The following is a 26760-nucleotide window of genomic DNA, read 5'->3' on the forward strand; positions in this document are numbered from 1 at the left end:
GTATTGAGGGGAGGATGGATGGGGCCATGTATCGCGAGATCTTGGCCAACAACCTCCTTCCCTCAGTAAGAGCATTGAAGATGGGTCGTGGCTGGTTCTTCCAGCATGACAACGACCCGAAACACACAGCCAGGGCAACTAAGGAGTGGCTCCGTAAGAAGCATCTCAAGGTCCTGGAGTGGCCTAGCCAGTCTCCAGACCTGAACCCAATAGAAAATCTTTGGAGGGAGCTGAAAGTCCGTATTGCCCAGCGACAGCCCCGAAACCTGAAGGATCTGGAGAAGGTCTGTATGGAGGAGTGGGCCAAAATCCCTGCTGCAGTGTGTGCAAACCTGGTCAAGAACTACAGGAAACGTATGATCTCTGTAATTGCACACAAAGGTTTCTGTACCAAATATTAAGTTCTGCTTTTCTGATGTATCAAATACTTATGTCATGCAATAAAATGCAAATTATTTACTTAAAAATCATACAATGTCATACAATGTGATTTTCTGGATGTTTTAGATTTTCTGGATGTTTTAGATTCCGTCTCTCACAGTTGAAGTGTACCTATGATAAAAATTACAGACCTCTACATGCTTTGTAAGTAGGAAAACTTGCAAAATCGGCAGTGTATCAAATACTTGTTCTCCCCACTGTATAGTTGAAGTCAGAAGTTTACATACACTTAGGTTGGAGTCATTAAAACTTATGTAAACTTCTGAATTCAACTGTACATACAGTTGAAGTTAACAAACTATAATTTTGGCAAGTCGGTTAGGACATCTAATTTGTGCATGACACAAGTAATTTTTCCAACAATTGTTTACAGACAGATTATTTCACTTATAATTCACTGTATCACAATCCCAGTGGGTCAGAAGTTTACATACATTAAGTTGACTGTGCCTTTTAAACAGCTTTGAAAATTTCAGAAAATGATGTCATGGCTTTAGAAGCTTCTGATAGGCTAATTGACATAATTTGAGTCAAATGGAGGTGTACCTGTGGATGTATTTCAAGGCCTACCTTCAAACTCAGTGCCTCTTTGCTTGACATCATGGGAAAATCAAAAACAATCAGCCAAGACATCAGAAAAAAATTGTAGACCTACACAAGTCTGGATCATCCTTGGGAGCAATTTCCAAACGCCTGAAGGTACCACATTCATCTGTACAAACAACAGTACGCAAGTATAAACACCATGGGACCACGCAGCCGTCATACCGCTCAGGAAGGAGACGCGTTCTGTCTCCTAGAGATGAACGTACTTTGGTGCAAGAAGTGCAAATCAATCCCAGAACAACAGCGAAGGACCTTGTGAAGATGCTGGAGGAAACAGGTACAACAGTATCTATATCCACAGTAAAACGAGTCCTATATCGACATAACCTGAAAGGCTGCTCAGCAAGGAAGAAGCCACTGCTCCAAATCCTCCATTAAAAAAAGCCAGACTACGGTTTGCAACTGCACATGGGGACAAAGATTGTACTTTTTGGAGAAATGTCCTCTGGTCTGATGAAACAATAATAGAAATGTTTGGCCATAATGACCATCGTCATGGAGGAAAAAGAGTGAGGTTTGCAAGCCGAAGAACCGTGAAGCACGGGGTGGCAGCATCATGTTGTAGGGGTGCTTTGCTGCAGGAGGGACTGGTGCACTTCACAAAATAGATGGCATCATGAGGATGGAAAATGCATGTTAAGTTAATTTGGGGAAATTCTTTCCTTATTACGTTTAAGTTAATCCGTTGTGTTGTGGCAAGGTAGGAGGGGGGTGGGTGTACAGAAGATAGCCCTATTTGGTAAAAGACCAAGTCCAAATTTTGGCAAGAACAGCTCAAATAAGCAAAGAGAAACGACAGACCATCATTACTTTTAAGACATGAAGTCAGTCAATCTGGAAAGTTTCAAGAACTTTGGAAGTTTCTTCAAATGCAGTCGCAAAAACCATTAAGCGCTATGATGAAACTGTCTCTCATGAGGACCGCCACAGGAATGGAATACCCAGAGTTCATAAGAGTTACCAACAAGAAATTGCAGCCCAAATAATATCTTCACAGAGTTCAAGTAACAGACATCTCAACATCAACTGTTCAGAGGAGACTGCTTGAATCAGACCTTCACGGTCGAATTGCTGCAAAGAAACTACTATAGAAGGACACTAATAAGAAGAGACTTGCTTGGGCCAAGAAATACGAGCAATGGTGTCCTTTAGTGTGCAAAGCTGTCATCTAGGAAAAGGGTGGCTATTTGAAGAATCTCAAATATAAAATATATTTTGATTTGTTTAACACTTTTTTGGTTACTACATGATTCAATATGTGTTATTTCATAGTTTTGATGTCTTCACTATTATACAATGTAGAAAATAGTAAAAATCAAGAATAACCCTTGAATGAGTAGGTGTTCTAAAACTTTTGACCGGTAGTGTAATTCCATTACCAGATGTGAATCCTCTTCCCCTACTGTAGTCCAATAACCAAAATACAGTTTGGCATATATTTAAATGTAAAAAGAAATTGGTCAAAACTTAATTCCGTTACCGTGGAATTGCCCTAATGTTTGAATTTCGGCTACCACTTGAAAGGCAATCCCCTGCAAATGTTTTTTCCTGTATCGGAAGTAAACCACCATTGTTTGTATGGTTCGACATGTTCAGAGAGGAAGGACTAGTTAGAGTACCTTTATAGGGCCACACAAACCATCTGAGATAATCCATCTCAACTGGACTAGTCTGTGTGGCCCTAGCTTAAGTAAACGGTTTCAAATAGCGATCTACCAGATTTAGCTGTTTTACAGCCTCAAATATATTCCTCTATCGCTCACATTCTAATCAAACAGATTACAGATGCAAGAAGCACCGCTGTAGTGGTGAGGATCTCGGTGTAGACGGCCGTCTGAGGCATTGCTGTAAAGCTGCCAGCATGGAGAAGAGTGTGCGTTTGACACCAACCATCACTCAAGTCAACACACAAGGCAATATCCACATTTACTTCAAAAGGAGTTTGTTTTCAACGTATCCCTATATAAGCATGCTAATAAAAGAGGGCAATTATCAGCAGTAAAGGGGGAAACCTTTACTGAGCCTCTCAGCTTGCATACTGATGAAAAGGACCAGCATGCAGACCAAGGTTACAATACGGTCATACTGATGGAAAGGACCAGCATGCAGACCTAGGTTACAATACAGTCATACTGATGAAAAGGACCAGCATGCAGACCTAGGTTACAATACTGTCATACTGATGAAAAGGACCAGCATGCAGACCTAGGTTACAATACGGTCATACTGATGGAAAGGACCAGCATGCAGACCAAGGTTACAATACAGTCATACTGATGAAAAGGACCAGCATGCAGACCTAGGTTACAATACGGTCATACTGATGGAAAGGACCAGCATGCAGACCTAGGTTACAATACAGTCATACTGATGAAAAGGACCAGCATGCAGACCTAGGTTACAATACAGTCATACTGGTGAAAAGGACCAGCATGCAGACCTAGGTTACAATACGGTCATACTGATGAAAAGGACCAGCATGCAGACCTAGGTTACAATACAGTCATATTGATGAAAAGGACCAGCATGCAGACCTAGGTTACAATACGGTCATACTGATGAAAAGGACCAGCATGCAGACCTAGGTTACAATACGGTCATACTGATGAAAAGGACCAGCATGCAGACCTAGGTTACAATACAGTCATACTGATGGAAAGGACCAGCATGCAGACCTAGGTTACAATAGTATGGGAAATCTTTCAAATACTTTGAGTTTGAGCATTTGCTCTAGCCTGACTGGAGTGCCAAATGGGTGAGGTTTGCCATTTTGGGTATATTCTATTGGTCCATAAAGTGAAGCTCAATCAAGCACAGATTTGAAATGATTTCAAATAGTGTTTCAACCCAGGTCTGGCAGCATGTACTCACATTGTCCGAATACTAGCCCGACAAGAGTTTGAGTGACTTTCCCCATTACAGCATTGCAGCTCAGTTTGTACAGTAGCCGTAGTTACAGTAGCATGGCAAAAAAGGTTTGTTTTTGTCATTTCTCTGTACATGTGTTTACTTTGACAAATAGGATTTATGGATTCTAGTTTACTATGGGATTGGATATATTTAAATGTTCCATCACTGACTTTTCTCTGTAATTTAGCTCGGGGGGAAAATAACTTTGTTTTGATTGGAAAACTTTGAGAGCACTAAATGGTTCTGTGGCAGCTGTCCTCGTGACAATTCTGTGCCCTCTGGCTAGTAACATCTCTGTGGCTAACCTAATCATCTGTGTCACAACTGCTAGCTTGTGCATTTGTAAACAAAACGTTTACAAGGCTTGTAACTTAATGCATTACTGTGCGTTGCCTTTTTAGCTTCTTTGTGACCATGTTTTATTGTAAATGGTTGGCTATAAATAATGGTGTGATGGTGTATAGTAGTACTTTTCAACTCCGGTTTAGGGGTACCCTCGACGTCGCACATTTTTGTTCTAACCCAGCACTAACACGTTCTCATTTATACTAATAGAGGGTCTGGGTGAATAGTTAAGTAGCTGAATTATGTGTTTGTCATAAGTCATTTATAAATGATATTCTTCCAGAATCAATTGGTGTACAGGCCTATCATTATTTCCATATGAACAAAAAATATATATATATATATATTTTTTTCAAATGTATTAAATTTATTACAGAAATCTCATTTACATAAGTATTCACACCCCTAAGTCAATACTTTGTAGAAGCACATTGGCAGCGATTGCAGCTGTGAGTCTTTCTGGGTAAGTCTCTAAGAGCTTTGCATGCCTGGATTGTACAATATTAGCCCATTTTGTTATTTTTGAAAATTATTCAAGCTCTGTCAAGTTGATTTGTTGATCATTGCTAGACAACCATTTACAAGTCTTGACTTTAGATTTTCAAGCCGATTTTTAAATCAAAATTGTAACTAGTGAATTTCAAGCACAGGAACATTCAATGTCGTTTCCTCTCCGGCAGCTGGGTTAGGAAGAAGGCCTGCATATTTGTAGTGACTGGGTGCATTGATACACCATCCGTAATGAATAACTTCACCATGCTCAAAGGGATATTCAGCGTCTTATTAAAAAAATATATATATTTACATCTACCAATCGGTGCCCTTCTTTGCAAGGGATTGAAAAACCTTGCCGGTCTTTGGATGAATCTGTGTTTTGAAATTGACTACTCGATTTGAGGCACCTTATAGATAATTGTATGTGGGGTACAGAGATGGGGTAGTCATTCAAAAATCATGTTAACCACTATTATTGAACACTGAGTCCATGCAACTTATTATGCAATTGAAGCACATTATTACTCCTGGACTTGTTTAGGCTTGCCATAACAAAGGGGTTGAATACTTATTCACTGAAGACATCTCAGCTTTTCATTTTTTATACATTTCTAAAATGTTCTACAAACAGATTTCCACTTTGACATTATGGATTAGAGTAAAGGTGTGTGAATACTTTCCGAAGGCACCGTACTTATACACACACACGCATAAAAAAACGTGTACACACATACACAAACATACTCGTACGTGCACACACACAGCGACTCTCGCCTTAAGTCGGGTAAGGCCTGAACTTTCCAACAGGGCCTTTTTCCGTATCAATCATGGACAAGAGTATTTTCCGAGCTGATTCATCACCCATCGTGTACATCATTAAGGAATTACATTTGGTGTACGTTTGGTACGGGTACATACGGTACAGTTAAGTAGCTGTATTGTTGGCCTGTAGCATTTATCAGTCCCTTATCATGATGTTGTGACAGTGTGGACATTGAGTGACATAAAAAAAAAACATAGCAGACACTCCCAAGGGAATATCTCATACAAAGGTGATATTTTGCTCCGTATCTTACTAAACTAAGGCTAAGTTCTGCCAGGAATTTTCGGAGGAAGATACCTACCCTATTGTTGTAAGTTGGAAATGGCCTCATTTAAAAGTAAGGTTAGCTTTGTTTCCAGTCGACAGTGAGGCAGGGAGGATGCATAAAGACGTGCCAGATCTGAGGTACACTAATTGATTTTGATTCGCCCGTCAGCCGCGAGCTCATCGCTCCACAAGTGAAGCAGTTTGTTTCTGCCCGTCCCTCTGTTTGGCGCTCTGTCATAACGAGTTTATGTATCTGTAGATGTAACTTGTGACAGAGCCCTTGTGCTCAGTGAAGCAGGAAGTAGGTTTTCTTTGGTCTTTTGTGTGATGGTCTATGTGTAGCCCATAATGTTATACAATATTTATAGATTTGTTGATTTATAAATTCAGTTTTCCATGTATAATATATTTTCAGTGCTTCAAGTTGAATTTATATTATCGTCCACATAGTTGCTAAAATTCATGATATTTATTTTATTACCTCCAATAAATTAGATGTAAAAAAATAAATAAGATATCTTGTTATGTCCCCCTGGGAAATGAGCTGCACAACTCAAGGGGGTTTCCTCATATAATATAGATTAAAGGAAGGAAGATGAAAATGTTTCACATTCCACGACTACATGCTTTTGTGATACTCAAATCCAGGAGCTACTCTGTAGAGATACAACTACTGTATGACTGTTAGGACTGGTGTCCAGCCGAGCAGTAATCCACCTGATTCAGATGTCAAGAAAACGACAAACAAACAAGAATGAATGTTCATTTTAGGCTACAAGTCGTGTTGAGCCTGGCACAAAACTGGGGCAATGTTAATTCTGCTGCCCTTCACACCAATGGGAGGAATGCATGTTGGAGCTATTTGAGGAAATTAGGTCTGTTTGTACAACCGCACTACTTTTTGTAATCAAAACGTCCCCCTTAAGAGACTTTAGTTTTTGAGTCAGAATCTCAAGTTATTTCTGATGGGAAAACTTTTGAGGTACAGTGTATGTATTATTCACAATGTCCATTTCACGAATGCACATTGGCGGTTCACATGGCATGACAAGCTGAATTGCGCCAGGTACTGTGAAAGAGAAGTGGGATTTCTGTTTCTCTGAGGGCTTTACGGTGGGTAATAATCCAACCTCTATCGCTGATTCCTTTTATTCCAGGAAAGTGTACCCAGCGACGGTAGAACTGTTAGGAGACCTCTTCGACATGAATACAGGTATGTGATAGGCCTGTTTTTAAACGCCACGCAACACATGCACACACGACTCAAGGCATTGCGCATATCCATGTTTGTTGACATTTGCCAGTTGTTGAGTACTGCTTGCTGCCGGAGTTGCTTAGCTGTGTCATCGTTTTTTTTTATTTCAACCAACTCTCATTTGATTTGAAGATTCAGATTGAAGCAAGTTCGCAACAGATCTCTTTTTTTTAAAAATAATAAATGATCTGTTTGAAGACTTTTAGAGCTGTTAGAGTATCTTGCTAGCATTAGCCTAGCGTTCAGAAAAGTTTTGAATGAAGGACGGCCGATTCCAGCTTTGATCAATTAAGCCTATAGAGCAAGGGTAGCCAACCTTCCTCCTGGAGAGGTACTCTCCTGCAGGGTTTCACTCCGACCCTGCTCTAACAAACCCAACCCTACCAATCAGCTGCTCATAGGACCGTGTGTTACAACAGGGTTGAAGCAAAAGCCCCCCCCCCATCCAATAGCTCTCCAGGAGGGGTGACGACCACCCCTGCTCTATAATGTAGATGCATAGAGGCATTACACATATTCCATTGCTTTATGGTCTACTTATACACCCACGTAATTTCTCTCATTCATAAATCGGCCTCTAATTCATAAATCGGCCTCTAAAGCTCCATCTTAAACTTGGCCCGCATCCCAAAATGTACAGAGTATTTCATTGCAGTAGCTATGATGACAGATCCTTCACTTAGTGTTATACACTCCCACGCCCTCTGTTACTCTGCCAATGAAAGTCTGTATTTGTTCCTGCTATGGTAATTGTTCACAGCACAAGATGTATCGAGGTGCCAATAGCCTCCGCACAATCTAGAATGCTCTTATCAAGTCCGCCAGGCATATGCCCTCGTTAAGTTTCCATGACATTGCAATCAGAGTTTTGCTCCAGCTTTGGTAAATGTTTACATCACGAGTTATTGAGTCACTGAACATCCCACAGTGTTTGCCTACAGAACGCTGCCTTCGAAATGGCGGGGTGTGCTGAAACGTTCTGCATGCAGAGTGATTCTGTGCCCTCTTGGAGAAATGAACAGCGTTTCATTACTCCCACGTCGATGACCAAGCAAGCATGAACGTTAATCTGCGCTGAGGTCACAGTTCATATGAAGTAGGACGTTTAATTACTGTGTGTTTTACTGCATGCCCGAATCGACCAGAATGTAAACGAACACAAAATCGGTTCAGATTTGGTGATGATTGTTATAGAATCTCGTTTATAGTTTTTAGTTCTATTCAGTATTGACAACCTAAGAGAGTAGACACATAGACAATCAGTCAGCGATATGACATCACAGTGGGCAACTTCCTGCTGACAGAAACAACAACACTGTGTATAATGGCATCATATTGCCGAGTCCACATTGCTGTGTAACTATAGGATACTATGACGTATGTCAGTTCAGACGATTCCCTCCATCCATCTTGACATGAGCCGTCATCCTCCTCCCGTTCCCCATTTGCTTATGAGAATGGAGCCGTTGTAATGCATGTGCTTTGCCTTCTCTTTCCTGGGGGGCCTTTTGGCTTGTGCGTGTGTGTGTGTGTGTGCGCTGCTTTCTGCTGCCGTGGCTGCTGGCTGTGCTTTCTCAGATAGCGGAGGACGCACGCGCAAAAGCGCCGCCTTGCTAGTCACCCGCTCCCACATGAAGCGGGTCCAGAGTGTCCCGAATCTGGCTACAGGTACTAACACACACACCTAATACACACCACTATCACACACACACACACACACCAACAAAACACAACCCTTATGCCTAACACGCATATGCAGGCCTGTACAGACGATCATTGAGTCACACTGATGTTGAAGGGGGTAAGTGAAGGCCATGCTAACAAAGCATGTGCAACTTTTGACTATGCGCAAATAAGCCATGCAGTGCATTCGGGAAGGATTCAGACCACTTGACTCTTTCCACATTTTTGTTACGTTACAGCCTTATTCTAAAATTGATTAAAAAAAGATATAATTCTCATCAATCTACACACAATACCCCATAATGACAAAGCGAAAACAGGTTGTTAGAATGTATTTTCTTTGCAAATGTATTAAAAATATGAGACTCGAAATTGAGCTCAGGTGCATCCTGTTTCCATTGATCGTCCTTGATGTTTCTACAAGTTGATTGGAGTCCACCTGTGGTAAATTTAATTGATTGGACATGATTGGACATGATTTGGAAAGGCACACAGTCTATATAAGGTCACACAGTTGACAGTGCATGTCAGAGAAAAAACCAAGTCATGCGGTCAAAGGAATTGTCTGTAGAGCTCTGAGACAGGATTGTGTCGAGGCACAGATCTGGGGAAGGGTACCAAAACATTTCTGCAGCATTGAATGTCCCCAAGAACACAGTGGCCTCCACCATTCTTAAATGAAAAAAGTTTGGAACCACCAAGAATCTTCCTAGAGCTGGCCGCCCGACAACTGAGCAATCGGGGGAGAAGGGCCTAGGTCAGGGAGGTGACCAAGAACCCAATGGTCACTCTGACAGAGCTCCAGAGTTCCTCTGTGGTAATGGGAGAACCAATCAGGCCTTTATGGTAAAGTGGCCAGACGGAAGCCATTCCTCAGTAAAAGGCACATAACAGATGTCTTGGAGTTTGCCTAAAGGACTATGGGAAACCAGATTCTCTGGTCTGATGAAACCAAGATTGAACTCTTTGGCCTTGATGCCAAATGTCACATTTGAAGGAAACCTGGAACCATCCCTACGGTGAAGCCTGGTGATGGCAGCATCCTGTGGGGATGTTTTTCAGCGGCAGGGACTGGGGGACTAGTCAGGACCGAGGGAAAGATGAATGGAACAAAATACAGAGAGATCCTTGATGAAAACCTGCTCCAGAGCGCTCAGGACCTCAGACTGAGGGAAAGGTTTATCTTCCAACAGGACAACGACCCTAAGCACACAGCCAAGACAACGTAGGAGTGGCTTCGGGACAAGTCCCTGAATGTCCTTGAGTGGCCCAGCCAGAGCCCGGGCTTAAAATAGTTTTACAGCAACGCTCCCCATCCAAGCTGACAGAGCTTGAGAGGATCTGCACAGAAGAATAGGAGAAACTCCCCAAGTACAGGTGTGCCAAGCTTGTAGCATCATACCCAAGAAGACTCTTGGCTGTAATCGCTGCCAAAGGTACTTCAACAAAGTACTGAGTAAAGGGTCTGAATACTTATGTAAATGTAATATTTCTATTATTATTATTTTTTACATTTGAAAAAAATTCTAAACCTGCTTTTGCTTTGTCATTATGGGGTATTGTGTGTAGATTGAAAGAAAAAAACAACATTTAAATCAATTTTAGAATAAGGCTGTAACGTAACGATGTGGAACAAGTTGATGTCTGAATACTTTCCGAATGCACTGTAACAGTTGTCCATTTTGTTAATACCCCATACCATTCTATTTAATAGATTCCTTCGTGGGGTTTCATGTTCTATCAAGACATAAAATGTCCCCTTTGTTTAAATGTTGTCTTTTCTTCCACCTCATCCCTTCCACCGCCCTGACATCATTCACTTCCTGTTGCTTTCATTTGTCTTACTCCCTGTGACAACCGTCGTTTGTCTTCCTCTGGGACCAGCGTCCTTCTCACCATCTGCCACTCCGTTTCCTCAACCTTTATCCTCTGCTATCACTCAATATCACTCTCTTTTCTTCCCCCTTTGTTCTTTTTTTCATTCCTCTGAGAAACTAGATGGTTTGTGTCAGTTTCTCCGAGCTTTGCTGTGATTGGGTAAGACTGGGCTCTGTTCGAGTCGAGGGAATTCCCAACGTGCTTTGCAGCGGATGTGTGCACTGTACACGGTTGGGCGTGACCAATTTAGAAATGGTACTGTGGTGGCTCGAAACCATGGCAACCCCGACTCACTCTTACCCCTCTTTTGGCTCTGGGCTTGGATCGAGTGGGAAACGGACAGGGATGTTGTGTGTTTTGTCTTTTGACTTTAATCTTCATGGACTGACATCAAACACAAATATTGCTTGTGAGGGTATTGCATAGTCTAAAGCGGGCCAAATCTTGCCTGCCAGAAATTTTATTAGGCCCCCCCCCCCCCCAAATTAATGATGTTTTTTTTTTTCATTAAAGAAGGAAGTTAAGGTTCCTAAATAATGCTATAGTTACATTTTAACTTCATTCACGAGGCGAGAGAATGCAGAAGACAGTCAGCTAATAAAGCAGGTAGCGGACCGTTTTGGGGTGCTGAAACGTAAAGCTGCAACCGCAGCGCAATCAATAGGTGAACAGCGCCAGGTGCTGAAAATATAGCTAACTTGTTATGCAAGTGTTGCACAGTAGCAGATGGAGAAAAACTACACCAGTCGAGTAATTCAACAATAATCTTAATTTTAATTTACAAACAACGAGGGCATAATTGGAGTCTATTTCTTCCGAGCCTAGGCCCATATAAAATAACTTAAGTGGCTGAGGTAGGCTATGTCCTAATATAAGTTTTTTATTTATATTTTAATTAGGCCTATTTACAATTTCAACTGACCAAAAATGTAGCATCCTTCATAAAACAATAATAACAATTTTTAAAAAGGCGATGTCTGAATGTCTGTATCGGGATAGCCTGCTCCTTTAAGGACAGATCAAACATAAAATACTGTCAGCTAGAGATCTAAATATCTCGAGGTAAGCACTCACAATAATGTTAGTATTTACAGACCTCTAAGTTACTTACTCAATGGGAAAAGTTGCATTTCCCCCTCGGACACGATCTAGTGGATGTCGGGGTGAGATGGTCTATATTGCTTTCATGGAGGAAAATGAGGACTCGCAGGTGTCAGGCGACAGAAGCATTGTTGGCACATAAAATGCAAGGTTCTTTATTGTGCTGTATTCCTCTGAGCATGACGCTCAAAACTCAGCACTCCTGAGCGCATTCTTGATTTGGCTCGATGTCTGGAATTCAATCAGCTCAGTTTGAATTGCGGCCTCATCCAGCGAGGGTATCGTTTTTCTTAGCAAGCGAGTATAATTCTCCACCTGGACTTACTAGTAAAGGCCGCGCGTTTTTCCACCGTGTCCATGACTGTTTTTCCTTTTCCTTGTAACTGCAGATTTAACCCGTTTTAAGTGACAGAATATGTCAGCCCATAAAGCTGTGTGGTGTAGCTTGCAGTTAACGCTTCGATGTTTCTGCGTCGGGCCTATGTCTGGGGCGGGAAGGCCACGTTCGAAGGTTCCATGCGTAGATTCATAATGACGTCTGAGGTTTGAATTCTTTGCAAACAGCCACATTTTCATTGCAAATCAGACACGCTGGCTTGGCTTTGGGGAACGATGACATGAAGTGTACGTTCTTCCCTGAACCTAGGAGCGTAATCAGATCGAAATCATTGTTAGTCACTGAATTTATTATGTACTATCAGATGTGTTAAAAATGTTGTTCAATTTGTAATGTAGGCCAATATATATGCTAATATTATATGCTAATTATGTTCTGTCCCACCTACTATTAGCTCAGGAAAAAAATTGTCAAACCTATTTGACAATCCCTGGTCTAAAGGGTGTGGTGAACTAGCATCAAAGTTGACCTTAATCACTGATACAGGGTCAGATATTATGCCATCCCCAATGACTAAAGCCAGGATTGAAAGGTACGATAATCTGATTTTAGATCTGTGGTTAAGCACAACTTGTACCTCAAATCTGCTGTATAGAACAAGTTGACAGATTCAAGTGCGGTCTGCCTCAGGCTGTTCATTTTAGGGACCCAGCTAGCGCTCAATGGGGGGTGGAAACCACATGACAGGACACTTTAGCATTTTCATTTCCCTGCCGTGAAAAGTAATAGACCGCTCCCCCCCCTGTTGCTCATGGGTAACGTAGTGAAAGACATCTCCCCCGAAAATTCAAGGCAGCGACGGCTTCGCACACGACGGCATCAGCTATTAACAACATATCCTGTCAACGCCGAATATCTCCGGATACCCAGAATTCCCTGGGCGATGGCAGGCAGCGGGCGAGAGCTATTAAGCCCTGCCAGGGATAGAAAAACAGCCTCCGCGCCTCGTGAAATTTCCATCGCTCGTTCCGGCTACACACACATGCAGGCACACACACACAGGAGCGTGCACACACAAACACGCATGCACAGAGAAACACTCTCTTGCAACACACACACAGGCATGCACTCACACACACACACACACACACACACTTCATCTCCCCAACCCCGACTGTCTCAGCCCTCTTTCAATGTAGTTCTGATAGCAGTTTATGAAGTAGGAGACCACCAACTTAGCCAAGCCTCTATAAAGAGTTTTTATTCTGACTGGTCGGGAGATTCCTTTCTTTTCTGGCTTTGTGTTGTCTTCTCTGTCATCAGTTTCCCACTCTGCTGCGCTCTCCAAAGCCAACCATAGGCACACCTATGAAATAGGTGCATTAGTTAGGCTGATGTACTGTATGTCTGTGTTCAGTAGGCTCCCCCCCAATAACAGCAACCTCTCCCATCTTCTACAGTAGTGTTTCCTAAACCTTTCATCGAGTACCCCCAGTTCCACTTATTTGATCTATTCCAGTACCACACCTGATTCAGCTGGTGTGGTAATTAGTTTAGTCCGCTGTGCTAGAAGATAAAAACATATCATACACCATCATATGTCCGTATGCAGCTTGGCTATATCTATATAGTCAATATGGTGTTCTCTGATAAAATACATTTAGCGATTGCAGTTATTTATTTGGTAACTATAAATATTTGTTCGTTAGTTAGCCCTTGTTACTTTGTTTTGGGCCCCATTGAGTGTATCTAGCTGGTTAGATGCTGTATGTCCTCTTACCTCTAATAATAGGTTTATAATCTATATTCTATTTGACACTCGAGTTAATAGCAGTTGGGATATGTGGACGGTAACACAGGGTCATGTTCAATAGGGCACAGCGTGGCAAAATCTTTTGCAATGGACAACAAGCATTTGTTATTGGAAAAGATCAGATGGTACCTCCCCGTTTCACTCTTATTTGTTCCGTTTGGTGCTGAAAGAACATGACCCTGGTGTCTATCTCTCTTGTCATAATGTCCTGGCTTTGTCTCGGCTCTATTGGCTTTTGTAAGGGCTGCGTTCAGAAGGGCACAACGTTGCGGAGCGTTCAGATGAGAATCTATTGTGTAGAACACAACATTGGGGAACATTCTGCTAGAAATCGATGGTGTAGAATAGACCTCTGACAGCACTCCATATTAACCGTATCCCTTCTATGTGTCATTGAATTGTCCCTTTTTTCCTTCCCTAAATGTTCTTCTCCCCCTCTTTCAGAAGTCTGTCTCATTAATCTGGATATGTATTTAAACTACTGAACCCACCATTCAAATGTCTCTTTTGCTGCATATTGATGAGACATCTAGACATGCACACCAAAAGTAACGTTAATGTGCGTTTTCTTTTCTCCTCACAGGGAGTGAGTCTCACTCGTCAGATTCAGGTAACTGCAGTTCAATGTGGGGTGTCTTATCTTGACACGATGCTCACATCCAATTTATCTTGCACTCTAAGCAGTGAAAAGGGATACATCATGGGTTGGCGTCAAGGGGTCTAGTTGTCACGTATAATTGTATTATGAGATGTGTGACTGTGACCTGTAATTGTGTGTGTGTGTGTGTGTGTTCCAGATGCTTGGAGGTCACGCAGCACCGATGGCCTAAGGAACGGCGACGACATCACTTCCTCCTTGGCCGCCAAGGGCTTCCGCAGCGTCAGGCCCAACCTGCAAGACAAGAGGTCCCCCACACAGGTGAATACACCTATACAGCATTTTAACGTGTTTAATCGGTTTAACCAGAGTGTTCACACCACACTGATTGGGTTCAGTGGCAAAGCTATCATTGTTGAATCTGTAGTATTAAAGCAGTGTGAATCATTCTTTATCAGGAAGTTTATAATGTGAATAAATCTTGCAGTGTTATTCCTTCATTCCTTCACCACCAGTGCCTCCAGAGAATTTCCCCTGTCAAGTTTTTCTGTTGATTCAAGTTGATATGTTTATGTTGTTTTCCAGCGGCTATGAAGAGACTAATCAAAGATTCCTTTCCTCCCCCAGAGGGGTGTGTGTGTGTCATTTGGGGATAATAAACGCAGTAAGGAAGCAGTCTGCTCCACACATCTCTTCAATCTTCTAAAACGATCTCTGTTTGATTCCAGGCCAGATTTTTATGACGTTGGCTTTTAAAGTGGCAAATAAATCGCACCACAACCTCATAAAATGTTTACACCGTAGAGAAGGAAAAAAATGTGAATATATTGCAGTCAAGGGTGTATTGGTCTTGTATTATACTTGGGACGGGATTTTGTCCGTCTCATATCTTTATTTCAATCATTCCATTGATAAACATTGTTTGTTGCTGTTTTCCTTCTCTGATTCTCATTGGCTGCACAGGCTGTCTATCAGGTCCCCCTCCCGCCCCCTAGGAGAGAGAGTTACCCCTCCCCCGCCACAGGCGCTATCCCCCCCTCCTACAGCTCCCTCCTAGCCGAGACCCTCGGACCCGGGATGCTAGCCCTCTCCAACGAGAAGGCCGTCCTCAAAGAGTCTTACACAGTCAAGAGCATGTCTTCTTACTCGCACCACCGGAGCACTACCGCCACTTCTGTACCCCAATCTGAACCAGAGCCCAACCCCATCCCCAATGACACCAGCAAGGTCAAAGCCTCCACTGCTATTTCCTCCACCACCACCCAGCTTCAGGCTGCAGAGCGCAAGGTGTCCTCCCTCAGACTCACCCCCGTCACCATCCCTGATCCCCCCTCCCACCAACCCGTCCCCCAGCCTGAGACTCTCACCACCTCCCCTCCTCCCCCTAACCTTCCCCCCCGTAGAGACTCCTCCATCGGCCCCCAAAGCCATCACACAGCCTCTCTCTCCGTCCAGATGGCCCCGCGGAGCCCCAAACCACCGGGCTCCAAGGCCCCAGCTTCTGACCCTGGGGAGGGCAAGAAGATGAAGGGCCCCCCTCCAGTTCCACCTCGACCGGCCGAAGCGAATGTGCTGGTACTATAACTGAGTTCCAGTTTTCTAATCAACCTCTGTCAGTTCTTCTTCAACAGCACCACAGTGGTTTGTCAGGCACAACCAACCAACCAGACTAACCTGGGATTGTGCGTGTGTTTGTGCGTTTGTCAGAGGGTTGGCCAGATTTAGAGCACAGTGTGTTTTTGTTCAGTGTCCAATATCTTCAAACACTGTGATTGCACTAATCCAATCTCTTACCCCACAGTGAAGGTAACAACAGTCTGCCCACTATAATGCAGTGCGACAAAACAGCACATCATTTTATGTCACACACAGTGTCACTTCCTGCCCTGTTTGGACCACCCGACCATGCACAGCCGCATCATTAAACTCTCTCCCCCTCCCTTTCTTCCTCCTCCATAACCCCCTTCCATCCTACCAGGGCTCGCCTCCTCACCCCTGCTCCCCCGACCACAGCACCCGCCGCTCCCCTTACAACCGCCACAGCGCCGACTCACTGGACTACCTGGCGAGCCTCAAAGCCCTGTCGCCCACCCCGTACGCCCCGTCCCCATACGCCACCTTGGAGCGCGGCGGGCGGGACCGAATGGACAAAATTGCCGTAGTCGGCGGGGTTAGCATTAGCATGGTTGGTGCTGGTGGAGGTATGGGGGGCATGTCACCCTCGCTCTCCCCCGTGACAGTGTCAGCGCTCAGCCAGTACTCGTCCTCCACGGCGGGCCTCCTGGAGGAGCTCCAGATCTGCAGCCTGGACTCTCCCGGCATGTCTCCCACACCCTCGCCCACCCTCAGCCACATGTCGACCTCCGCGTCCACCACGGGCACCGACGAGGCGCCGCCGCTAACCTCCGCCGCTGCTGCCACTAACGTAACTATCCCCCCCCCCACACAACGTCGCTAACTACTGGCTACACCAAGGAAGCTTGAGTCCCCCCCCCCAACCTCCAAAACTGTTCCACACCCAAACAATATAGTGTTTACAAGCTCCTCCAACTAATCCACTCACCCGTCTTGAGTGAGGCGCTCTTGAATGCCCTACCCCCTTGTCCCACTGTCATAACATCTCCCTTTGCACTCTTCTGATGGTTTTAGTCTAACAACGTCTTTATGTACCGTGATCCCACCTATGTAGCGTGTCTTTTGTGTGTGTTTCTCACATACCAAAAATGTGAGGATTTGTCCAACTGTCATTAACTTTTAGGTACAACATCTTCTTTCCTATGCCTGTTAAGTCTTTTATTTCGTTGTGGGAGTTTTGATTGTGGGTCTTTTCAATGTGACAAGGATTTGACACGGTCTTTTACGTGTCGTTTCTAACCAATAATGAAACGCCTGATTTTTGACGTAAGCCCATGTTTGTTGACTTCCGACTACTCAACTACTTCTTTTTAACTAACCCGTTGTGTGTTCTCTGATGCAGCACGATTTTCCAATACTGTCTGTTGCACTCCTCTCGTAACAATCACTTTTTGACCTGCATCACAATCTACTCGTATAACCATTTTAGTCTTACTGGTAAACCTATTGTTATTACAGACGAATCAATTCTCAGTACAGAGTCTTTGAGTCTTAACCAGCTGATAACATTATGTGGGTGTCTGTCCCATCAGTTTTGACCACTATAAATGTTGTTTCTTGCAAATGGGAGTGCACTGTTTTTACCCTCCTGGTTCTGATGCCCCCCCCACCCCCCCTCTGTCTGTCTCCCCTCCCCTCACTCTCTCTTTTTCTCTCGCATCTCTCTCCTCCAGGGCCAAGCTATTCAAGTGGCAATGAATGGAGGTGCGCCCCACCCCCAGAGACCATCCTCACCCCCGGCCTACCCCCCTCTCCCCGCCTCGTTCAGCCCAGGGGGGGTTCGCGTGCGGAGTCGGAACGCAGGTGAGAGTGGGGATCCTGATTTTTAGATTTTTTGTTGTTGACTTGTGTAAGCAGGCAGCTGCCCTGCTGTGAACCACAATACCATATTACCGAGTCTTACCTTTTAACAAAATAATGAGCACAGAATAAGGCTTGACAACCACTGCATAACCAAGCACTCTTACGCTAAGAACGATCCTGAACCACGATGTACGCCTCCACACAAACTAAGCCAATTGATAACCGGTATTCAGATTTCTATGGTGATTTACCTCAACTCATACTTTCACTTTGTTCTGATATTGATCCCCTCACTCTTACTACCGCCCAGAAATAATGGCCCTTTTAATGCACTTGTCTAGTTAGTTGATGTATTGGGGACTAATGTTGTTTGCAGGATATGATGTATTTACACCCATTAGAGGCAGAAGGGAACTACTCGATAGGGGAACACAATGGGAAATGAATTGCTGACAAAGTGGACCTGGCAGTGGGAATATGCTTATCGGGGCATAACTCACATCGGCGTCGCACATCCCTACATTTACTACGATGTACTGTATACACACTGAGTGTACAAAATGTTAGGAACCGCCTTCTCTTTCCATGACACAGACTGACCAGGTGAAAGCCATGATCCCTTCTTGATGTCACTTGTTAAATCCACTTCAATCAGTGTCGACGATGGGGAAGAGACAAGTTAAAGAAGGATTTTTAAGCCTTGAGACAATTGAGACATGGATTGTGTATGTGTGCCATTCAGAGCGTGAATGGGCAAGACGAAAGATGTATGTGCCTTTGAACGGGGTATGGTAGTAGGTGCCGGGGGGGGGGGGTGTTCCTAATGTTTGGCATACTCAGTGGATATCTCTAGTAAACTCCCCACTACTGTGAAGTGCTTATCCAACATTGTAGATGAGAGGATGGGTGCGTGTGTGTGTGATGAGGGGCTGCTGTGTGTGTGTGTGTGTGTGTGTGTGTGTGTGTGTGTGTGTGTGTGTGTGTGTGTGTGTGTGTGTGTGTGTGTGTGTGTGTGTGTGTGTGTGTGTGTGTGTGTGTGTGTGTGTGTGTGTGTGTGTGTGTGTGTGTGTGTGTGTGTGTGAGAAATGGAGAGTGTGCATATTTGTGTGTTTTCTGGGCCAGCCCATCCAAATCCCTCACATCAGTTTACTGTCCTCTCTTCCTTCCTCCATCCCTCTATTCATCCCTTTTTTCTCCTCTTCTCTCCCCCTGCACACACTGCACTACACACACACACACACCATACAGAAGGTTCAGAGTCGGTGATGTCGGGCCACACCAGCATGAGCAGCACGGTGCCCATCGCCCGCTTTTCAGAGGAGGAGAAGAGGGTGTCGGTCATCAAGGCTCCCCACTACGAGGGCATCGGTCCCGTGGATGACACGGGCATCCCCATCGCCATTCGCACGGTGAGGCGTGGACACACACGCAGTCATACACACGACAAGACAAGTGGGGGGAAAAACTCTCTGGACACGTACTTTAAGAGCACATTTTGAGAAGGCTTAAAAGTTCTGTTTCATTTTAGTTGGGATGATTTTCGCCACAGAGAAGTAAACCTATATTTCATATCTTGTGGTTGTTGACAGTGGCTCTGTCCCACACGGCACCCTATTCCCTTTATAGTGCACCACTTTTGACCAGAACCCTATGTAGCCTGGCCAAAAGTAGTGCACTGTATAGGGAATAGGGTGCCATTTGGGATGCACACAATGTGTGTTGTGGAGTTTCATGACTCACCGGTGTGTGGAGTACCTCTGGCCTTGACTAGCCTTGTCTGCTGTCTGATATGTGAGCAGGGCCCAGTGGGAGGAATGCTTTTGAGATGTCAGCAGCTTTAGACCTCTTCTTCAGAGCCCTTTCTCTCTCTCTCTCTCTCTATGTACGCTAGCTGTAATTAGGGACTTAGTCAAAGTCCGCGCTATTGTACTACAGGGCAATGAGCAGCCTTTCTCTCTCTCTGTGTGTGTGTGTGTATGTATCTCAGCCGTGTATAAGAGTACTTCAGACACTAGTCAACACTCTATTGAGAGGATGTGAAGAGCATGGATACTGGGAGAGAAGGAGAAGGAGGGGGAGAGAGACCAAAACAGATAGTCAGAGAGAGAGACAGATGCACTGTGCTGTTTTGCAAATATTTCTGGCCCCTCGCTGGTAACCATGGTATTAGCGGAGGTGTGGCCAAGCTCGGGCCATCTGGGTACGTCTGGTCAAACACACACACACACACTCTGGACTGGAAATAGACACTTTTCTGCCTAGTCATGTCGCGGTGGAGGTCAATGTTATCGACTTGCCAAGAGATGAACTTCCCCTGTCAGCCGATGACACATGACTGAGTGTGGGACAAACAAAAACACGTGGCTATGGACACAGACTTTTCCTTGTCCTGTCCATCTATCCATCTATTGATCCGTCTGTCCGCCGACGTGTCCGTCTGTCCGTAGCCTACATTGATTTGTGATTGTTTTCCCTCTCCCCACAGACGGTGGATAGGCCGAAGGACTGGTACAAGACCATGTTCAAGCAGATCCACATGGTTCACAAAGCAGGTGGGGAGAAGTGCAGTAGACTGGAGGAGACAGTACAGTGTGTCATTGCAGTATGTACGATCAAATCCCACCTTATTTGTCCCATGCGCCTAATACAACAGGTGTAGCCCTTACCGTGAAATGCTTACTTTACGGTCTGTCTTTCCTTGCTGTTCACCAAGATTGGTCAAACACCTGGGCTGTGTATGTGTGTGTATGCATGCATCATGTGTGTACATTATATATACAAATGTATGTGGACACCCCTTCAAATTAGTTGATTCGGCTATTTCAGCCGTACCCGTTGCTGACAGGTGTATAAAATTGAGCACATAGCCATGCAATCTCCATAGACAAACATTGGCAGTAGAATGGCCTTACTGAAGAGCTCAGTGACTTTCAACATGGCACTGTCATAGGATGCCACCTTTCCAACAAGTCAGTTTGTCAAATTTATGCCCTGCTAGAGCTGCCACGGTCAACGGTCAAGTGCTGTTATTGTGAAGTGGAATCGTCTAGGAGCAACAACGTCTCAGCCGCGAAGTGGTAGTCCAAACAAGCTCACAGAACGGGACCGCCGAGTGCTGAAGCGCGTTAAAACAGTCTGTCCTCGGTTGCAACACTCACTAACGAGTTCCAAACTGCTCTTGGAAGCAACGTCATCACAAGAACTGTTCGTCGGGAGCTTGATGAAATGGGTTTCCATGGCCGAGCAGCCACACACAAGCCTAAGATCACCATGCGCAATGCCAAGCATCGGCCGGATTGGTGTAAAGCTCGCCGCCATTGGACTCTGGAGCAGTGGAAACACGTTCTGTGGAGTGATGAATCGCGCTCCACCATCTGGCAGTCCGACGGACGAATCTTGGTTTGGCGAATGCCAGGAGAACGCTACCTGCCCCAATGCATAGTGCCAACTGTAAAGTTTGGTGGGGGAGGAATAACGGTCTGGGTCTGTTTCTTCATGGTTCGGACTAGGCCCCTTAGTTCCAGTGAAGGGAAATCTTAACGCTACAGCATATAATGACATTCTAGACGGTTCTCTACTTCCAACTTTGTGGCAAGGCCCTTTCCTGTTTCAGCATGACAATACCCTCCTGCACAAATCGAGGTCCATACAGAAATGGTTTGTTGAGATCGGTGTGGAAGAAGTTGACTGGCCTTGAGCTCTACTCCATCGAACGTTGTTGGGATTAATTGGAACGCGGACTGGGAGCCAGGCCTAGTCGCCCAACATCGGTGCCCGACTTCACTAATGCTCTTGTGGCTGAATGGAAGCAAGTCCCCGCAGCAATGTTTCAGCATCTAGTGGAAAGCCTTCACAGAAGAGTGGAGGCAGTTATAGCAGCTCCATATTAATGCCCATGATTTTGGAATGAGATGTTCGACGAGCAGGTGTCCACATACTTTTGGTCATGTAGTGTGTGTGTGTGGATGGACATGCATGTATTGTGTTTGTGTGTGTGGGTTTCTCTCTGTGTGCCCTTGTTGAGCCAGAACACTACAGCTCCACAGAGCCAGAACTCATTAGAGAGCGAGAGAGTGTGGAAGGGGAGAGACCGAGACGAATACAATGAGAGCAATAGAAAGGGGAAGGAGAGAGAGAGGAATTGAGTGGGAGAAGCGGTGTCTAATCGAACCTACAGATGCACTGCCGCGATCTCTGCTCCGTTGTGTGTGCTTCACCAAATCAAATAGTCAATACAAGGCATATTTGTTCTTAACAATGCACACACACACACACACACACACACACACACACACACACACACACACACACACACACACACACACACACACACACACAGCTCATTGTAGTTCTCAACGGATAACTTCAATAGTCAGCCCTTCGTTCTCCTGGGTCCTTATACTTTGATCTTCAGTATTCACCTTGCTGATAAGCTACCTAGGGAGCCTTAGTTTGCCCACTGAGTTTTTCCCTGAGACGGGCAGAATATTTCTGCAGTGATGAAAGTAGGAAATCTGTATGTGTGCGCACAAATGGATGCAGGGAAAAGGGCACTCTCAGCAGGGTGTGTGTGTGTGTGTTGTTCTGCTCACCTTCCGTGTTTCTACAGATGACGACTATGCCGACACGCGCAACGCCACATACACTGTCATCGGTGACAGCGGTAAGAATCTCGAAGATCTCTTTTTTGAAGATTCAAACGTATGCTACTGGTTTGTCACGTTGTCCTGTGTTCAAACACCTGACTTGCAAGAATACTTAGTTTACGACCCCCCCTTCTGTCTCTCTATTTTCCCTCCCCATCCTTTCTCTCTCTCCTTCCTCGGTCTCTCTCTCCTGCATTCTCTCGCTCTCTCTCCCTCATTCTCTTCTTCCTCCCCCTTTTTCTCTCTATTTTCCCTCCCCGTCCTTTCTCTGTTATCTCTCTCCCCTTCCCCCCCTAGACACATATGGTCAGTCCTCCAACCCCACCATGGCGTACCCTCCCCCCAGGACACAAACGTACCGGCCCCTGGCCAAGAGCCCGTCGGACAGCGGAAGCCCCGGGACCTTTAGGGAGCCCTCCCCCGTGCCTCCGCCACCCCCGCCCATGCCCTCCCTCCTCCAGCTGAGGTCCAGAGACAGCGACCGGGAGCGAGACTCGCCCGACACCATGTAAGACACATCGCGGTCTGGTTTTTCTTTCGCTTGGTCCTAAACCAATGGCTAGTTAGTCTGCATCTTAGGCTTAGTCTTAGGCTAGTCTGCAATGTAGGCCTAGACATGGGCCTTGGACCTAGGCTTAGTCCTTACCTAGTCCCTTGAGACCCTCACCTTAGGGGTAACCTTAGCCCTAGAGCCTATACCTAGGCTAGTGGTGTGGCTTTGACATCTTAAACTAGGTCCAAGATCACACTGATGTCTTTATTTATTTATTTTGACCAGGAATCAGTGGGGTCCTCCCGATAGGAAAGTGGACACTAGAAAGTACCGCGCTGAACCCCGGAGTATCTTTGAGTACGAGCCCGGGAAATCATCCGTTCTGGAGCAGGAGAGGCCGGTGAGTGCCCAAAAGCACGTCTGCCACTTTTTGTTTATTAGCTTACATCAGGGTGTCAAACTCAATTCCTGGATGGCCATGTGTTTGCTGGTTTTTTGTTATTTCCATTAAATTGGTGTCCAATTAGACTGCCGGAAATAAATAAATTCATCCGACAACCAGGTGAGGGGAGTTCCTAACTAATCAATCAACTACAAGGGAGGAACGAAAACCCGGTGACGCTCGGCCCTCCAGGAATTGAGTTTGACACCCCTGGCCTACATTGTCATTATCCAAGCCATTTAATAAAACTCCATTACCCATAATCACCCTCTACAGCACCCTTGGTTCCGAGTAAGTGAGTGATCTCCAACTCTCGGTCTTGGAGAGCTAAATGGATGTGTAGGATTTTGTTCCTGCCCAGCATGAATACACCCGATTCCAGATATTAAGGTCCAGAGCGTATCAGAGATGTGTTTAGAGCTGGGTTGGAACAAAACCCTCTACACACAAAGGCTCTGTCTACAGGGACAGAGTCGGAGACCCCTGACCTACGCTCTAGGAAGAAGCCTTTAGAGGTACTGTACCTGAACCATTAGAGGGATAAACACATTTCTATTACGTGTTCTAAAGTGGTCTAACTTACTGCTAATTTGCGCGGATATGCTTGTTAAGGTTGAGTAGGAAAGCAATTATATAAGTGTTATTTTTAAGCTCGAGGGGGGATGCATCCTCAAAAAAGTGGCCTTTGAATATGAATGATATAGATGCTCTTTTAGGGAACTTTTTCAAATTTTGTTACAGCCTTATTTTAAAATGGTTTAAATGACCTTTTTCCCTCATCAATCTACACAAAATACCCCATAATGACAAAGCGAAAACAAGTTTGAAACTCGAAAATTGAGCTCGGGTGCATCCTGTTTCGATTGATCGTCCTTGAGATGTTTCTACAACTTGATTGGAGTCCACCTGTGGTAAATTCAATTGATTGGACATGATTTGGAAAGGTACACACCTGTCTATATGAGGTCTCACAGTTGACAGTGCATGTCAGAGAAAAAACCAAGCCATGAGGTTGAAGGATTTGTCCGTAGAGCTCCGAGACAGGATTGTGTCGAGGCACAGATCTGGGAAAGAGTACCAAAACATTTCTGCAGCATTGAATGTCCCCAAGAACACAGTGGCCGCCATCATTCTTAGATAGAATCCGTTTGGAACCACCAAGACTCTTCCTAAAGCTTCCAAACTGAGCAATCGGAGGTGAAGGGCCTTGGTCAGAGAGGTGACCAAGAACCCGATGGTAACTCTGACTGAGCTCCAGAGTTCCTCTGTGGAGATGGGAGAACCTTCCAGAAGAACAACCATCTCTGGGCACTCCACCAATCAGGCCTTTATGGTAGAGTGGCCAGACGGAAGCAGCTCCTTAGTAAAAGGCACATGACAGCCCGCTTGGTGTTTGCCAAAAGGCACCTAAAGGAATCTCAGACCATGACAAACAACATTCTCTGGTCTGATGAAACCAAGATTGAACTCTTTGGCCTGAATGCCAAGCGTCACGTCTGGAGGAAACCTGGCACCATCCCTATGGTGAAGCATGGTGATGGCAGCATCATGCTGTGGGGATGTTTTTCAGTGGCAGGGACTGGGACACTAGGATCGAGGAAAAGATGAACTGAGCAAAGTACAGAGATATCCTTGATGAAAACCTGCTCCAGAGCGCTCAGGACCTCAGACTGGGGCAAAGGTTCCCCTTCCAACAGGACAATGACCCTAAGCACACAGCCAAGACAACGTAGGAGGGGCTTCGGGACAAGTCTCTGAATGTCCTTGAGTGGTCCAGCCAGAGCCCGGACTTGAACCCGATCGAACGTTTCTGGAGAGACCTGAAAATAGCTGTGCAGCAACACTCCCCATCCAACCTGACAGAGTTTGAGAGGATTTGCAGAGAAGAATGGGAGAAACTCAACAAAGTTCTGAGTAAAGAGTCTGAATAGTTATGTAAATGTCAAATTTCCATGTATTTATTTTTATTATAAATTTGCCAAAAGTATTGCTTTGTCATTATGGGGTATTGTGTGTAGATTGATTAGTAAAAAAACGAACAATTTAATTAATTATGGAATAAGGCTGTAACGTAACAAAATGTGGAAAAGGTCAAGGGGTCTGAATGCTTTCTGAAGGCCTAGAAGCAAGCTTATATTTAGATTTTCATAAAGTGTACCCATTTTCATTTATTCAACAGACAGTGTTCACTCCTTTTTAAATGGTTTCGGTTTCACGCAATCACCTTCCTGATGCGGTCAAACTAAAGCGGAGCCCAAATAAAGCAATTGTGGCTAGGCTAGGAGCAAGGGGAAATAATGTCGAGATGCTTTTTACAGTGGAGATCAAGTTAATTACATTTACATTACATTTAAGTCATTTAGCAGACGCTCTTATCCAGAGCGACTTACAAATTGGTGCATTCACCTTATGATATCCAGTGGAACAACCACTTTACAATAGTGCATCTAACTCTTTTAAGGGGGGGGGGGGGGTTAGAAGGATTACTTTATCCTATCCTAGGTATTCCTTAAAGAGGTGGGGTTTCAGGTGTCTCCGGAAGGTGGTGATTGACTCCGCTGACCTGGCGTCGTGAGGGAGTTTGTTCCACCATTGGGGTGCCAGAGCAGCGAACAGTTTTGACTGGGCTGAGCGGGAACTGTACTTCCTCAGAGGTAGGGAGGCGAGCAGGCCAGAGGTGGATGAACGCAGTGCCCTTGTTTGGGTTAATGGATTGGCTGGCTGGGCTGATGGTACAGTGGATGCGCAGGGATTTCTCAGATGGAACAGAAAACAAGATGCCTTTTTTGGCGTCAAAGGCTTACCTGTGCCGAACTGTTTATTTAGTATGCCTTAGAACGCATCTCAACCAATCACAATGCTTGTTTTGACCAACCCGTTGTAGAATATCATTTTTATATAATTTAGTTTCTCTAGGGTTTCCTCATAAAGCATTTCAGTGACCTTTAAAAAAAAAAATGAAATGGACCACAAAGGCAAAGGGTTGGAATCTTCTTTTCACTCCCTGTCTGTCTGTCACCCATTGTATTGGTGAGGCTGGGGCTATTTGTTACATGAAATTGAGGGCAAGAGGTGAAGTGAGGGATAGTTGTGTATTGTATGAGCTGTATTGGACTGGCCAACCCTCCTCCTGGAGATCCTGTCGCTATGCAGGGTTATGCTCCAACCCTGTTGTGAACCCTCCTGATT

General features: G+C 44.8%; 1 pseudogene; it reads left to right on the forward strand.

Moving 5' to 3' along the window:
- Positions 1-26760, forward strand: part of LOC139566932 (sorbin and SH3 domain-containing protein 2-like) — an 87304-nt pseudogene that overhangs the window by 32165 nt on the left and 28379 nt on the right.

The sequence above is a fragment of the Salvelinus alpinus genome, chromosome 39 (assembly GCF_045679555.1).
Source record: "Salvelinus alpinus chromosome 39, SLU_Salpinus.1, whole genome shotgun sequence".
Taxonomy (NCBI): Eukaryota; Metazoa; Chordata; class Actinopteri; order Salmoniformes; family Salmonidae; genus Salvelinus; species Salvelinus alpinus.